The sequence below is a fragment of the Vitis riparia genome, chromosome 14, assembly GCF_004353265.1.
Source record: "Vitis riparia cultivar Riparia Gloire de Montpellier isolate 1030 chromosome 14, EGFV_Vit.rip_1.0, whole genome shotgun sequence".
Lineage (NCBI taxonomy): Eukaryota > Viridiplantae > Streptophyta > Magnoliopsida > Vitales > Vitaceae > Vitis > Vitis riparia.
The window spans coordinates 19,378,275-19,395,133 of record NC_048444.1 but is presented as its reverse complement, the minus strand read 5'-3'; positions in this window follow the sequence as shown (position 1 = coordinate 19,395,133).

The following is a 16,859-nucleotide window of genomic DNA, read 5'->3' as shown; positions in this document are numbered from 1 at the left end:
GGCTTGTGTCTCGGAAAGGATTCAATGAGGGTGCTTTTTCTCAGACTTGCCCTACACTTGCCTCCAGAGCAATGGAATTCAAGAGGGAGAATTATGTAAAAGGCACTGTAATAAAATGTGCCGTGGGTCATAATTCCTTGTCTTCTTTGCCCTTATGGGCTAATTTCAATTCACATTCCTATAAAGTTTTGATTAAATACATTTAATTTTCATTGAATTAAAATTTCATAAAATACTCTCCGTATCAATTTTATTTGTAATTTTTACTCATCATCCATCTAATTCAAAATAAATGAAGTATTTGATAAAATTTTAAACTAATAAAAATTACATGTATTTAATCAAAACTTCAAAAAACATGAGTAAAATTAACCTTTAAACTTACTATTTTCTAACCCTTTCTTGTCGTATTTCCCATTTCAAAAAACAAGTATTCATTATATAACTTTACGTTAATAGGAGGAAATTTGATTAATCGTGTTTGAAAGTATGGATGGATTGTAAATTTGATCAATCATGTTTTTAATTTGTTGTATTTTCTGGCTAAAATATTATTGGCAGCTAATTAATAAGTTGGCAAACCATTCAAATGACCGAATATTTGATCAACTTAATTTATCATTATAAAGAAAAAGAAAAAAGAAAAAAACAATACACTTTTTACAAGTCAAGAAAGACATACAATGACACTTGAAGTATCATCTTTGAGCCAATTATTATGTAGGTTATTCAATGTTGAAGTTTTTAGGAAGCACCATCTTCTATAAACGTTAATCTTGATGCTTCTTGAAGGCATCATTTTTGATTACTTGTTGAGTGAAATTATTTTTACAAAATTGTAACCTGAAATGAAAATTAATGTTTGTGAAAGTCATACATCATTGTATAGTCAATAATGTTGATGCTCACTAAAATCATCATCTTAAGTTATGCATAATATTAATAATGATGCTTTTGGAACCTTCTTGTTTACCTTCTACTTATACCTTGACGCTTATGAATGTGGGGTTTTGATAATTGTATGATAGATTTAAAAAATATTTTCTAAAATATGATAGTGAAGAAAATATTTCCAAAACCACCATAGTTTCACCCACCTAAGAAAGTGATGTTGTTAGGTAACCATCAAATTAATAAAAAGTAGTATTTTGAAAATATACTTTCTTAAAAAAAATAAAATTATAAGCAAAAAGCATCTCTTGAAGAGACGATGTTTAAGTATTCTTTAAAAAAAAAATTCCAAACAAAATTGTCTTTTGAAAGGAGGATTTCTTAAAGAAATAACAATAATAATAATTATATGCTTTGTAGTATGCTAGCTAGTACCCTATTGCTTTTTATGGTTCTATTCAATATGAAAATACATCTGAATTATTGAAGGGATTGATTTTTAAGTTTCTAACTTGGTCGTTTTTCATCTATTGTATCTAGGTTCAATCTTTTTCTAGTTGGTGCTCAACTGCCAAATTTCTTAAATTGTACAACAAATTATCGAAACATAAACTAAAAGCCATAAGAGACTTTCCAATGTAAAGGTCTCCTCTCCATATCATGTCGTGAGTTGCATTGCAACCTCTACCTGTGGCTAATCCAACATTTTAATGTTGGATTCAAGAGGTTAGATATAGGACAGGACAAGCAAATCAAGGTGACAACAACTGTTATTAGGCACATATTTGGTCTACTGATAAGTGGTCAAATACTCCACGTAGGCTTCACACATCTAAGCATTCTTTTGGTAGCATTTAAAGCTAGGAGGAGCAACTCCTCTCCTTACCTATAGGAGAGAAGTTTCAAAGGGCCTTCGTATTTTATGCTTATGTGACATTCCTAGCCTTAACATCTATGATTGATGGATGTCAAGACCTATGGCATGTGATACACGAAGACGCCTTCCAAAACGACATCATTAGGGACAATCCAAAACATCATGGGTTCATGGATGCCTAATCTTCCTATAGGTCTTATACTCAATTTCAATTTATTTCCTTGTTTCCTTATTTTTACTATTATTACAGGCTAATTTATATGTTGTAATGTTCCATTACTTTATGCGGTTGTTCTATTTTATGAAATTAAGAATCCTTTCTATTGAAGTCTCGCTCAAAGAGCCTCGCGCCTTCCCTTGGAATGATGACTTGACTAAGCAATAGGTAGTAGTTGAGCTTAGGGACTTTGGGTGTTTTGGACAAAGAGAGATACATAATGCAATGCTTGTTGAATTATTATTAGTTGGGGATGAGTTTTTTAAAACTTTGATTCAATTGAAATATGATTAATTATATCAAGTTTTTTAATTATGGTTGGTTGAGGATTTAATAGAGTCGACAACACAACTAAAGCTAGAAAATAGCAATGTAAGTAAGGCTTGGTAGTGAAACTCATCGTAGGTAGAAATGAAGAGAGTTTCACCATTAATACTTGTCTCACCATTAAAGCAAAGTACTTTACTCATTTCGAATTGCGACACATCAATTAGACTAAAAAATGAACTTACTAATTCTTAGAGTTGTTTTTTACAAGTTTTATTAAATTTTACCTATAAAGATTGTTGAGATTGAGCCCTTAAAAGCAAGACATGATGTAACAAAAACATAATTGTCTCATTGCTATCCTTTTGGTGTATTAACATTGATTTGAGCATTCAGCCTAAATCTTTTACATTGTATAAGACTTGGGTGCATTAAGAGTTACATAGAAGATACAAGTCATAGGTTCCTTATAAGTAGATAAGTTGTCTACAATTGGTTCATGAATTTGGGTAATCCAATAGAGACTTTAGTTCATCACCTTCTAATTGGAGGGATGGCTTGTCTTGGCTGTTAGGATGGGTTTCCCATGGTGAGTGTACTAGTGTATGTGATGTACATTGGACAGGACCTACGATGAATCATGACACAAAGTTATTAATTGTCATTTACATGGTTTCTCAACCTTGAGAGGATATTGAGTCTGTCCCAAAATCAATAAAAGGCTTTTACTTATGAGTGAGACCCTAAAGTGGCCATATATCCCTATGGGTTAGTTCAGTGTTGATGGAGGTCGATGGCAACAAGTATTCTCAATAAAGGTACCATGATATCTTATGGGATTGAAACGATATGTCCATAGTAATTCCTTTTATGAAATTTGACATATGCTCATTAAAAGTAAAGTATGTTAGTTGATCACATAATAGAGATTTATAATTCAAAGATTGAAGGTAATCTTGATAAGTGATAGCACTACCTTGTTAGATTACAAACACTAGTTCATGGGGAGTCTGCATGCATGCAGTGGATTGTAGGTCACAAACCCCAAGCTTTGTCTCTTTGTTATTTTATGGGATGTTGGAATGCAGTTGATCATCCTTAATTGAATGTTGAATCAACCTCAAAATTGGATTTTAAGGGAACGAATACTCCTATGGGTCATAATAATCCCCACTTTAAGCTCATATAACATGATGACATGTTTGATGAAGGTTGGATTGGTTTGTGCATAAGGGTGGTTTGGTAATTACGCAAAGTTGCATATGGGACAATGAACAATGTCTCTGGATTTGGCTAATTGATTAATTAAATGACATGTTTTGAGTTAGATTAAGTGACACCAAGGATAAAAATATCGATAATCACAGACATATTGGTAGTTCGATTTTATGGATATATCAACGGATATTTTGACACAAAATATCAATTGGCCTAAAATTGATCAAAACTTATAAAAATGTAGAACAAAGCTCTTAGAAATGAAATTAGAAGTATAATAAACATTTTAAAGTTATTTTTTTGAAGAAACTGATATATATTGCAAACATAATAGAAAATGAATATATTTTATTTTTTATTCTATTCTATATTTAAAACTGTATACAGGGCATCCTCTTTATAGAGGATTTTTCTCAACACAAAAATAGGAAACAACTTAACAACCTAACTGTTAGAAAAATTAGGCTAATCCAACCTATGGTAATCACCCTAGAGGGGGGGGGGTGTGAATAGGGTGATGGTCTCTTTTTGTAAATTTAAACTATGCGAAAGTAAGAGACAATTATATGCAAGTATATAATAAGCAATATAAAAACAATTGCATATAAATTAAAAGAGTAAGGAAGAGAAAATGCAAACACAAGATTTTATAGTGGTTCGGTGCAACCCGACCTACATCCACTTTCCTCTAGTTTCAATCCCAAGCTTGAGGTTCCACTAATTTAAGGCTTCCAAACCATGCCTTCAAGCAATACAATTGGATTATGGTTCCAATTCACCCTCTTGGACTTTTGACTCCAAGCACCCTTTACACTTCTTAAGAGATATCCCACTCTTGGAAAACTTCCTCTCAAAGATTTACAAATAAATGATCTCATAAAATCCTAGTACAAAAAACTTTAAACTCAAATGATATAAGAATACTAGGATTGAAAGGGACACTAAGGATATGCAAGTTTTAGAATAATGGTGCACTCAAAAACATTCTTCCAATGCTCAAATATATTAAAGAAAGGTTTGGAAAGGTTAAGCTTGTGAAACAATGAAGATTGGAGCCTTTTTATAGAAGAGAAAAGTCAAACTAGCCGTTTGGGGGTTCGACCGATCGAGTTAGGGGTCAACCGGTTGATTAGCCGTTAGCATTAAATGCTTGGTAGGTGACCGTTGGGCCTCAACCGGATCTCGGCCGGGAAGAGAATCACCTCGACTAGGAAGAGAAGGCCATTAGGAGAGAGAGAAACTTTTTAGCATCCCTCGATCGGTTCTCAACCGGACGAGCACAACCGATCGACCGGTTCAACTGGTTAAGTCATTTTTTGGCTCAACAACCAACTTTTTCAACTTAAAACCTTTTAAAACAAGTTTGAAAAATATTTAACACAAGGTTTTAGTTGAAAAACATGAAATCATCCAATTCTTAAAATATTTAAAATAAAATAACTCTTGAATGATTTTGGTGCATAAGTAAAGAATGTAATGCATGAAAATCTTAGTGCACCAACAACCTTACAAAGAGATCTTATGAAGCTTGGGTATTGAAAAACACTTTTCTTTGAGGTGGTCTTCTTCTTCATGATTTCTCATTGACTTGATTTGTCTTTGTGATTGCCACTTTGGAAATCGTTTTGTCTAATCACACTTGAAATATAATCATTAGTTCTAAACCTTGTTTTGTTATCATCAAAATCAAGATTAACCAAACCTTGGTTTCACACTAACAATATACAGTTGTCTAACAGGTTACAAAAAAATAAATCTCCTAATATCTTGTACATTTAAATCTCATAATATCTTGCTAATTATCTCAGCCAATCCTATTTTTTTCAACACTCCCCCTCAAGTTGGCTTAAAGATATCTTCCATAGTCAGCTTGTCAATTAGTTTGTCAAACTGCTTTGTAGGAATTCCTTTTGTAAGCACATCAACCACTTGCTCAGTAGTAGGAATATACGACATACATATCAGCCCATTCTCGAGTTTTTCCTTAATAAAGTGCTTGTCTACCTCCACATGCTTTGTTCAATCGTGAAGTAGTGGCTTATGAGCTATTAAAATAACTACTTTGTTGTCACAATACAGTTTCATTGGTAGGGTACTTGAGATCTTCAATTCTTCCAATAGTCGTCTAATCCACAACACCTCACAGATTCCAAGAGCAATTGATCTGAACTTAGCCTCTGCACTACTCTTAGCCACCATATTCTGTTTTTTGCATCACCAAGTGACAAGGTTACCTCCAACAAAGGTGCAGTAACTACAAGTTGAACGTCTATCTACTACACTCTCAACCCAATTTGCATCTGTAAATGCTTCAATCTATAGGTGCCCACAACCTTTAAACAGTAGACCCCTTCCAGGTGACCCTTTTAAATATTTGAGGACTCTATAAACAACATCAAAGTGTTGTTGTCCAGGTGCATGCATGAACTAGCTCACCATGCTTACTGAAAAAGCAATATCCGTACACACATGTGACAAGTAAATCAACCTCCTAACTAGCATTTGATATTGTTCTTTATCCTTCACTTCATCATCTTTAGAGGGCAACAATTTTATGTTGGGTTCAATAGGTGTCTCAGCTAGTTTACAACCTAGTTGTCCTGTATCACCAAGTAAATCAAGGACATATTTACGTTGGTTTACAAATATACCTTTTTTAGATCTAGCAAACTCCATTCCAAGGAAGTACTTTAAAGCTCCCAAATCCTTGATTTCAAATTATATTGCAAATTTTCTTTTCAGTCTCTCCAATTCTTCTTTGTCACTTCCAATCAAAACTATATCATCCACATAAACAATCAAAATAGCAATCTTACCATCTTTACTATGTTTGTAGAACATAGTATGGTTAGTTTGGCTCTAACAGTAGCCACAATTTTTTATAGCTTTTCCAAATCTCTCAAACCAAGCTCTAGAAGATTGATTGAGACCATATAGGGATTTTTTTTTTTAATTTGCAAACTTTGTTTGATCCAAGATTCTCCTTGTATCCAAGTGGTAGGTTCATAAATACTTCCTCTTCCAGATCTCCATTTAGGAAAGCATTTTTTATGTCTAACTGGTGTAAAGGCCAATTGAAATTTACAGCCAAAGATAACAAAATTCTAATTAAGTTTATCTTGGTTATAGGAGCAAAAGTTTCATGGTAATCAATACCATAGGTTTGAGTAAATCCTTTTGCTACTAATCTTGCCTTGTATCGTTCTATGCTCCCATCAGTTTTACATTTCACAATAAAGACCCACTTACAACCTACAATTCTTTTCTCCTTAGGTAAATCCACTAACTGCCAAGTACCACTTCTTTTAAGATCATTCATCTCCTCCATCACTGCTACTTTCCAATTTGGATCATCAAGGGCTTCCTGAATGTTTCTTAGAACCAACATGTGTGAGATTTTTTAAGTAAAGGTTTTATAAGTTTTAGAGAGTTTTTTTATAGGATAGATATTTGGATATGGGATATTTAGTGCAGGTTCGTGTACCTTTTCTAAGGGCTATAGGAATATCAAGGTCTAAAGAAGAAATGCTAGGTATTAAAGATAGGTTAGGAATAGGACTACCTGTGATATCGGGAACTTCAGCTCCCGAAGGTCAAGATTGGTCATTACCAAAAGGAACATGTTGACTTTGACTCTTTTGACAAGTCTTTCTCTGAGTATAAACCAAACGCTCAGTATTTGGTTGTACTGATTATCCCCCTATTTCAGATATAGTAATGTTTGGCATTATATGACTAGAATTTTTGTCAGTCTTATCACATTGTTGCTCAGGATTATAAATAAAAGGTAGAGGAGTAGTTAAAATTGTATTTGGTAATGGAGTGGGAGATAAATACCAAAATTTTTCTTCCATTACATCATTCTCCCCCTAAAGAGAATTTTTGTTAAAAAAAAAAAATTATCTTCAATGAAAGGGACATCCATACTCACATACATTTTTCTGGTTTGGGGATTATAACATTTATACCCTTTTTTTATTAGAGGCATACCCAATGAAAACACATTTTTCTGCCCTTGGATCAAGTTTAGACCGATTATGATTAGGTAGGTGAATGAAAACAATGCAGCCAAAAAAATTTAGGGGTAAGTCAGAGTACATTCTAGATAAAGGAAATATTTTTCGAAAACATTCTATTGGTGTGCTATACTTAAGATTTATGGTAGGCATTCGGTTAATGAGATAGGAGGCTGTCAAAATAGCTTCCCCCCAAAAGTATCTTGGAACATTCATGGAAAACATAATAGCATGAGCCATTTCAAGTAAATGCTTATTTTTTCTTTCAGTAGTTCCATTTTATCGAGGGGTATTCACACAAGTAGATTGATGGTGGATACTTTTTTCTTTCAAAAAAATACCCAAAAATTCATTAAAATACTCAATTCTGTTATCAGTGTGAAAAATGCCAATTTTTACTTGGAACTGAGTTTCAATCATGTTATAAAAAGTTTGGAAAAGTTTTCCAACTTCTGATTTTTCCTTCATCAAATAAACCAAACATAAACGTGTATGATCATCTATGTAACAAACCATTTTTTTTCCCTAAAAATAGTTGTAATTTTTTAAAGTCCCCACACATCACTATGTATTAAATTAAATGGTTTTCAGGGAACATAAGGTTTTGGATAATAAGTAGTACGATGACTCTTAGATAAATAGCAACTTTCACAATAAAAAGATGAACAATCCAATCCTTTAAACAAAATAGGAAACAAATGTTTAAGATATAGAAAACCAAGGTGTCCTAGTCTTAAGTGCCAAAGCATTATTTGTTCATAAACAGAAAGAGAACTAACACTACTAAGGCCCTGAGCCCGTTTATTGGAGAAAGCACCATCAAAGTCATAGGTTCCTTGTAAGTAGATAAGCGGTCTACAATTGGTTCATGAATTTGGGCAATCCAATAGAGACTCTAGTGCATCACCTCCTAATTGGAGGGATGACTTGTCTTGGCCATTAGGATGGGTTTCCCATGGTGAGCGTACTAATGTATGTGATGCACATTGGACAGGACCTACGGTAAGTCATGACACAAAGTTAATAATTGTCATGATTCACCAAGCTACTATATTGCATGGATTCTCAATCTTAAGAGGATATTGAGTTTGTGCCAAAATCAATAAGAGGCTTTTACTTATGAGCGAGACCCTAAAGTGATCATATATCCTTATGGTTTGGTTCACTGTTGATAGAGGTCGATGACAACAAATATTCTCAATAAAGGCATTATGATATCTTATGGGATTGAAACAGTGTGTCCATAGTAGTTCCATTTATGGAATTTGACATATGCTCATTAGAGGTAGAGTATGTTAGTTGATCACATAATAGGGATTTATAACTCAAAAATTTGAAAGGTAATCTTGATAAGTGATAACACTACCTTATTATATTATATACACTAGTTCATGGGGAGTCTACATGCATGCAGTGGATTGTAGGTCACGGACCCCAAGCTTTGTCTTGTTGTTATTTACATAGGATGTTGGAATGTAGTTGATTCTCCTTAATTGAATGTTGAATCAACCTCATAATTGGATTCTGAGAGAACCAATACTCCTATGGGTTATAATAGTCCCCGCTTTAAGCTCATATAACATGATGACATGTTTTATAAAGGTTGGATTGGCTTTAGGTTCATTTTTGTGCATAAGGGTGGTTTGGTGATTACATAAAGTTGCATAGGGGACAATGAACAATGTCTCTGGATTTGGCTAATTGATTAATTAAATGACCCTATGTGATTAATTAATCAATGAGGACATGTTTTAGGCTAGATTAAGTGACACCAGGGATAAAAATATCGGTAATCACAGATATATTGGTAGTTCGATTTTATGGATATATCAACATATATTTTAATACAAAATATTAATTGGCCTAAAATTGATCAAAACTTATAAAAATGTCGAACAAAGCTCTTAGAAATGAAATTAGAAGTATAATAGACATTTTAAAGTTATTTTGTTAAAGAAATTATTAAAGAAATTGATATATATATATATATATATATATATATATATATATATATGTGTGTGTGTGTGTGTGTGTGTGTGTGTGTGTGTGTGTGTGTGTGTGTGTATGTGTGTGTGTGTGTGTGTGTGTGTATGTGTGTGTGTGTGTGTGGTGCAAAATAATTAACAAGGGGCAAACTTGCCCTAGTGGTAAGGTGGGTGTTTGCTCAACCTTTTGTTGGGGGGTTCAACTCCTTCATACGATAGATAAACATCTCATTTTTTAGCTTTGACCCACGTGGATCGCCGATATATCCATTAGAAATATCATTTCCAAGTGCACTAATGCATGATATTTTAATCACTGAGTGACACAAGCCTTGATGGGTTGTGTGTGTGTGTGTGGTGCAAAATAATTAACAAGGGGCAAACTTGCCCTAGTGGTAAAGTGGGTGTTTGCTCAACCTTCTGTTGGGGGGTTCAACTTCCTCTTGCAATAGAGAAACAACTTATTTTTTAGCTTTGACCCACGTTGATATATCCATTAGAAATATCGTTTCCAAGTGTACCGATATATGATATTTTAATCACTAAGTGACACAAGCCTTGATGGGCTCTGTGTGTGTGTGTGTGTGTGTGTGTGGTGCAAAATAATTAATGAAAGGCAAACTTGCCCTAGTGGGAAGGTGGGTGCTTGCTCAACCTTTTGTTGGGGGGTTCAACTCCCTCATGTGGTAGAGAAACAACTCATTTTTTAGCTTTGACCACCAATATATCCATTAGAAATATTGTTTCCAAGTGCACTGATACATGATATTTTAATCACTGAGTGACACAAGCCTTGATGGGCTCAAGTCACTTAAGCCTAGTATTGGACTAGACTATTAGGTTAAATTTTCCTTATATATATTCACTTTGTATATTACCTTGACATCCTTCAAATAATTACAATAGGCGGACTAACCTATAATTTGTGTACTCGTTAGTTAAGAGAGTTTTGTATTCATTTTTTATATGCTAATACAAATTGTTTAGTTCTTAATATACTCTTTTTATTTGGTTCTAACTAGTGATGTGAAATATATGCAAGCATCACATTAGTTTAGTGAAATTCTAATTTTCTATTATTTTCTTAACATCCAAGCATCACATGGAGATTTCCATTGAAATATATGCATGATTGAAGGCTAAATCTTTTTTATAGTTGAAAGATGTCATTATTGTTATGCAAAATAAGAGAATAATGCATTATTTTGTGCTAATTATTGGTTATCGTCTCTATTTTAAGATATCTAATACCAAATGTTTGAATTCTTTTAAATTATTCCATGGATTTCACATATATGATGCTTAAAAATACATTGATTGTTTGGCATCATTGCTAAGAATTTGATTATGTATAAATTTTGAACTTTGATTAATTAGTACTTGTTTAGAGTAGAGTACAATTTGTGTTTGATTTTGATTAATTTGTTAGAGACTCTATCATTTATTGATCTATTTAAGATTTTTTTTTTCCTTGGTTTTGTGCACCACTCAGTTAGTATTCCAAAAAAAGAATAGTAAATCCGAAAGCTTATTTAATTTATAAGTGGAGTACTATCATGGGCTTAAGGTTCAAGCATTGCAAAAGGTTTACTATGATTTTAGGGTAACATAGAAAATAATGTCAGTCAATATTTAAAGAAACATAATGTATGATTTTGTTGTAATATTATTATTTATATTTTATTAAAAAAAATGTTTATCTTTAATTCATTCCTAATTGTAAAATAATTGTTTTATTTTTAATGAAACTTAAATTGAATTTAATTTCTATTAATATCATGGTTTTAAAACCAGATAGGATTGACTAGTTCAACCGTCGGTAGATCACAGTTCTGATCCAGTCTGGTGAATTGGGATGAAAAGTGGTTGAACTAGAATTAGACTGGGTAAACTGACAGTTTGACCGACAAACCGAACGAACTAACCGATTCCCTCTGAACCAGACGATTCAATATAAAAGCTCATTTTCTCTCATCCCCCGTTGTTGATACTAGGTCAATTGAAAATAGATTCTCCCTTAGTTGTGACAGTGAAAGCTTCTACCTAGCAACTAAAGACTAAGCTAACTTCTTTCCTGCACAAAAGATGTCCGGACAAGTTGTCCGGGCACACCCTCCAAAGCTCAAGTCAAGCACAAAAATGGGTAGGAACCTTTAGAGAGGAAAGTAAATGGGGTAGCCCCTTTGTGTTGCGTACCTGAGTTCTATTTCAGGAGGGTTTTTATAGTACTCAAGAGGGAAAACACTGTAGTGCTGAGTTGGCACCTTGACTTAAACTGTAATGATGGTTGTCCTATAAGTGGCAGGGCAATCATTGTAGTTTAGGGCGGCTGGTAGCACCGTCAGATGGTGCGTCATGATGTAGCTTGTCGTCGTTTCAACTTGTTGAAGGTATGAGATAGGGCGTGACAGTCCATTGACGTAGACGTAAGGATGGGAGAAGGTCTCATCAGTCACTCCTATGCCAGATGGCCATCGTTTCACGTAGCAAGGAGGATTTGGGGGTTGGCATGAAAATGTTGTCTGCTCAATGAACCCATGCGGTCCGGATAAAGTGTTCCTGGGTACTTCGGTGGTTGTCCAGACAGTATTGGCGGGAGTGACATGCAGACCGACACGAGCACTACCACGTGGACAAACACATGGAGGTACACGTGGATAGACATGTGGCGAAAGGTTCCCACGCCTGTGTGGCTACCCTAGCTCCAACTTCCCATTATCACTAGCATCAAGCTGTTATTGTCGGCCACTGTTAAGGATAATTTGTTAAGTTAACAACTCTTTGATAATTTAATCATTGTTGGTTTATTGCTCATATTTGAATGTAGGATAGGAATGGTTTAATTATTTGATAAATATTGAGTTTATTGACATTATGAATGTATAACATCTTAAATTCAACAAAGTGGATGTTGTCAAAATTTAGATATAATTTATTATTTAATTTTTTAATTTGAATAATATATAAAATATATATTTATGATGTCACTGATTTGATCGTCAATTGGACTAGTGAACCGTGAACAGGTAACTTTTCTATTTCAATGACAGATCCGGTTCTGAAAACATTGATTAATATAAATTTAATTTAATTTAATTTAAAAATAATTTGTCAAATACTTTGTTTTCATAAAATTGCCAAAAAAAAATATTTTCTACCTTAAAAACAATTATTAAAAAAATAATAAAATATGAAAACAAACGTGTCTTTTTTTCTTTTTTCTTTTTTCTAATTTTCTCAATAAAAAATAAATTTTAGATCAAATGATATTTAATTTGTTACATTAAAATCATTCTAGTAATTTTTAAAAATAATCTAAAATTAAACAATTAATCTAATTAATACCAAAAATTCCTTGACTAAAATTGATCCACAATAATTTGTCAGGAAATATTTAAATATAATAAGAAAATTATCTTATTTATATATCTTAAAAAACAAATTATGTTTACTTTTATAATTCATTTTAAACAAAATATTATTAACAATTATAATTTTCAAAATATTTTTATTCATTCAAAAAATTAAATACAATTTATGCCTTTATTAACATCCATAATTAATAATACGAGCATTCATATTTAACTAATAATTCTGTAATTTTTCCACCATTTTTAGAATATTTTATTTCAGAATGGCTTTGAATCTAAAAGGAATTCTATGCAGAATGGGTTACAGCTTAGGTAAATGGGGAAACTGGGCTGGTCCAGAAACCGCAAGCCCATCCTAATAGGTGGGCCTCTTGAGAGGCCACCTCCCTTGTCCAGATGATCTAGGGGATGATATTCGTTGGCGAATGGGCCAAGCCCACAATTGTAGCCCATTATTAGTTCTGAAGTTTAGACAAGGCTGTTATTGAAATCTATTTTGACAGATTTTCCCATTTTGATAAAAGAAAATTTTCATATTACAACAATCCAATTTGGGTTGGACTTGGGTCGGTGGAACCCAACTCAATCCAATTTTAGGCAGGCTTGGGTAGCCCTTTTGTAATTTGGGTTGGGCTTGGACAAAAATAAAAAAATAAAAACAACTAATTCGAATTGAATTGAGGTTGATCTTCAGTTGGGACGTGAAATCAAACTCAAATTAAGTATTTAATAATTTTAATTAAATAATTTTAAGTATATATAATAAATTATTGACTTATATACTATATAGTTTAACTAGTTATATTTAAATTTAATTAACTTTAAGAATTTAATTAATCAAATTGTTTATTTATATAAAACTAAATAAATTAACTTCTTATCTATTAAAATTAAATTGCTTTTCATCTATCAGGCCCTTATATTACATTGATGGATTTGACTACATAATGGAATGAAAACTTCTATTGTCAAGTTTTCTTTTGGCTTGCTAATATGTAAAACGCTTATTCATTTTTTTATTTTGGTGCAATCTAGTTATCCCGGCCCGAGTTTTAACCTAAATAGCTCATATAATTAGTCCAATTTAACCAATACATGCCTAACTCATTTCTTATTTTTTTATTCTTTTTCTAATTCAAATATAAACCGAGAATACAAGATTAAGAAAAAAGAAGTCTTGATTGAGTTTGAGTTTGGCAAGTTGAGTTATAACTCAAATTGAATTGTGCTTCGAGCAAATGTAATTTAGTCTTGATTTGAGTTAGGATTGACTATCAATTTGATCCAGTCCACTCGACTTACAACATTTCAATAAGAAGGTTGTTAAATGGTGTACCTTCCAATTTTTTCTTAGAACAATATTTATTTTAAAAACCATGGTCTTGTGATTTCAATCACATCTTATGCTTATCAATGATATAAATATTAAAATCATCTTTAGAAAAACCATTTTAATGCAAATTTATCAAATATGTTATTACTAAAATTTTATTAAGAAAATATGATTTATATATGTAAAATAGTTTTTTTATATATATATAAAAGGACCATATTATTGTAAAAGGGCATCTGATAGTATTTCTATTCGAAGTATTTTTTCGTAAAGTATTTTTTGGAAAAACGTTTATCAAATGTTTCTCTAAAAAATATTATAAGTGATTTTTCAATATTGTAGGTGATTTTTAAAATTTTAAAAAATATTTTCTAAATTTGCGAACACTTTTTTTTTTAAAATATTTTTTAGATTATAAATACTTCTTAGAATCATTATTAAACGGAATTTAAATATTTTACAAAATATTATTTTTAAAAATAATATTATTTAAATTAAAAAAAAAAAACCCCCCATAATACATTGTATGCTATTCATGATATGACATGATTGGAGCAATGTGTCAAAATTCATATGACAAAGTTGAATGTCATTAATGGGGTTTGTCTATTTTTGCAAATTAAGGTCAAAATGTAATAACTTAAGAGTCAAGCATTTCGGAAAGTTCATTGCACCCACATCCTAAGTTCACATGATCAAGACAACTGTAGCCTCTTGATTGATGGGAAAGAAAACTACCATTAACCTTAAAATTTGATATACAATGTTGTACTAGGATTAATTCCTTTTGGAATAAGACAAAAGAAGCAAAATAATTACTTACCCTTAAAGGTCTTACAATTTGAATGGTCAAAATATATCATCCTCCAACTCATTCAAATGTTTGATTCTCTGATTTTCGTCATGGATTCTCACCATTAATTCCTATGGGAGTAAGAGCAATTCCAAGTCACTGTGGGACTTGTCTCCTTTTATTTTCTAAGTGTTTTTCATCTAAAGTTATGGGAAAAAGAAGTCAAAGTAATTACATTAATAATGCTTATGTTTATGGGCCTTTTTTTAGATTCTTCTTCTTCTTTTTTTTTTCAAATCACTATACATTGTTCTAATCTTATCTAATGAAAAGGCGAGTTAATGATTTTACAAATTTTTGATCAATTATGTATAATTGAAAATCTCTGAGAGATTAAAAGTATGTTTGACAATAATTTTTAAAAGCGTTTTTAATATTTTTAACAGTTGAAAATTTTACCTTTTAACAATTAAAAATATCAAAAATACTTTCTAAAATCATTACCAAACGTACTATAAAAGATCATCTGATAGTGATTCTAATTAAAATGTTTTTAATTTATAACTTTTCTTATTAGTATCGATTTTTATAGAAAATGGTTTTAAGAAAAATCACTACGTGTATATAACAAAAAAAAATTGATTTTTGAAAAATCACCTATTAAGCAAATGTTTGATAAAACCGAAAAATTAAGCACGAAAAATCTAAACTTTAAATTATAAGTGCTAAAATTCTAAATATTGAATTAGTGGAAGAGAAAAATGTCATGTTTAAGTATAACACAAAAATAGTTCATAAAAAATAAAATAAAAATGTATTGCCTAATTCACTGTATAATCATTTTTATTTCATTTTATCAAAATCATTTAAAGAAATGTAATTATAATTTTCTATTTTTTCATTAACCTTCTAATAAAAATTTAGTTCTTATAATAAGTAAAGTTTATTTATGATTCTAATTTAATTTGGACATATAATGTTTTTTTTTCCCACTTCAAAATTGGTTAATTATTTTATCAAACATCGTCGTAAAAAAAAGAAAAAAAAAAAAAAAAAACTCGTTTAAGTGATTTTAAAATTCATAAAACATCGTCAAAAAACGCTTCCAAACATTAGAAAATATTTTAGTCCCTCTCAAAATTACTCATGGTAAATCCTAAATTTCATTGAGAGGAGTAATTTGGAATTTTAAATCTTGTATTGAAATGGAAGCGTTGAATAAAGTACTAAATTTAATTTTGAGTAAGTGAAAATCTTGGAAAATGAAAGCATCCCGCATGCTTAAGCAGGCGGCTTTTGGAGGCAAAAAGCAATAGGGAGACAACGTTAGGGAGTGCAAAAAAACAGGGCACTTAAAACATATGGAAAAATGTGATACAATGAATTAGTTCAAGTTTGGTAAGAACCCAATATGGATATTTCATGATAAAGCCAAACGTTGTATTATATTTGAACAATTCTTTTTTTTTTTTTAAATATTAAAAAATAATTAAAAAAAAATCTAGAAACTTCCACATGCAATCCCATTTGAAAGTCTTTATCACTTGAGAGCCGACAATTAGGAGGTCCACAATTTTCATAAAAAAAATATTTATTTATATTTTTTCTCAAATATTTCTCAAGAATTTCCATCCATAAAAGAGTGGATGCAAAGAGAGAGTGTTGATTGTCCCTACTCGGGTTTTCTTAAACCACTCAAGAGGAAACTTTTGACCAAAACTTTTTGTGAAACTTTTTTGAACTTCTGAAGACTTTCAAAAACTTCTGGAAGTTTGATTCAATGTTACAATTTTGGATTGACCAGGCTCTTCAGGGGGACTCCCATCCCTATCTCTCCTCTTTCTTTATTCACACCGCCCTCCCTTGCTCTCATATATTACTATAAAACACA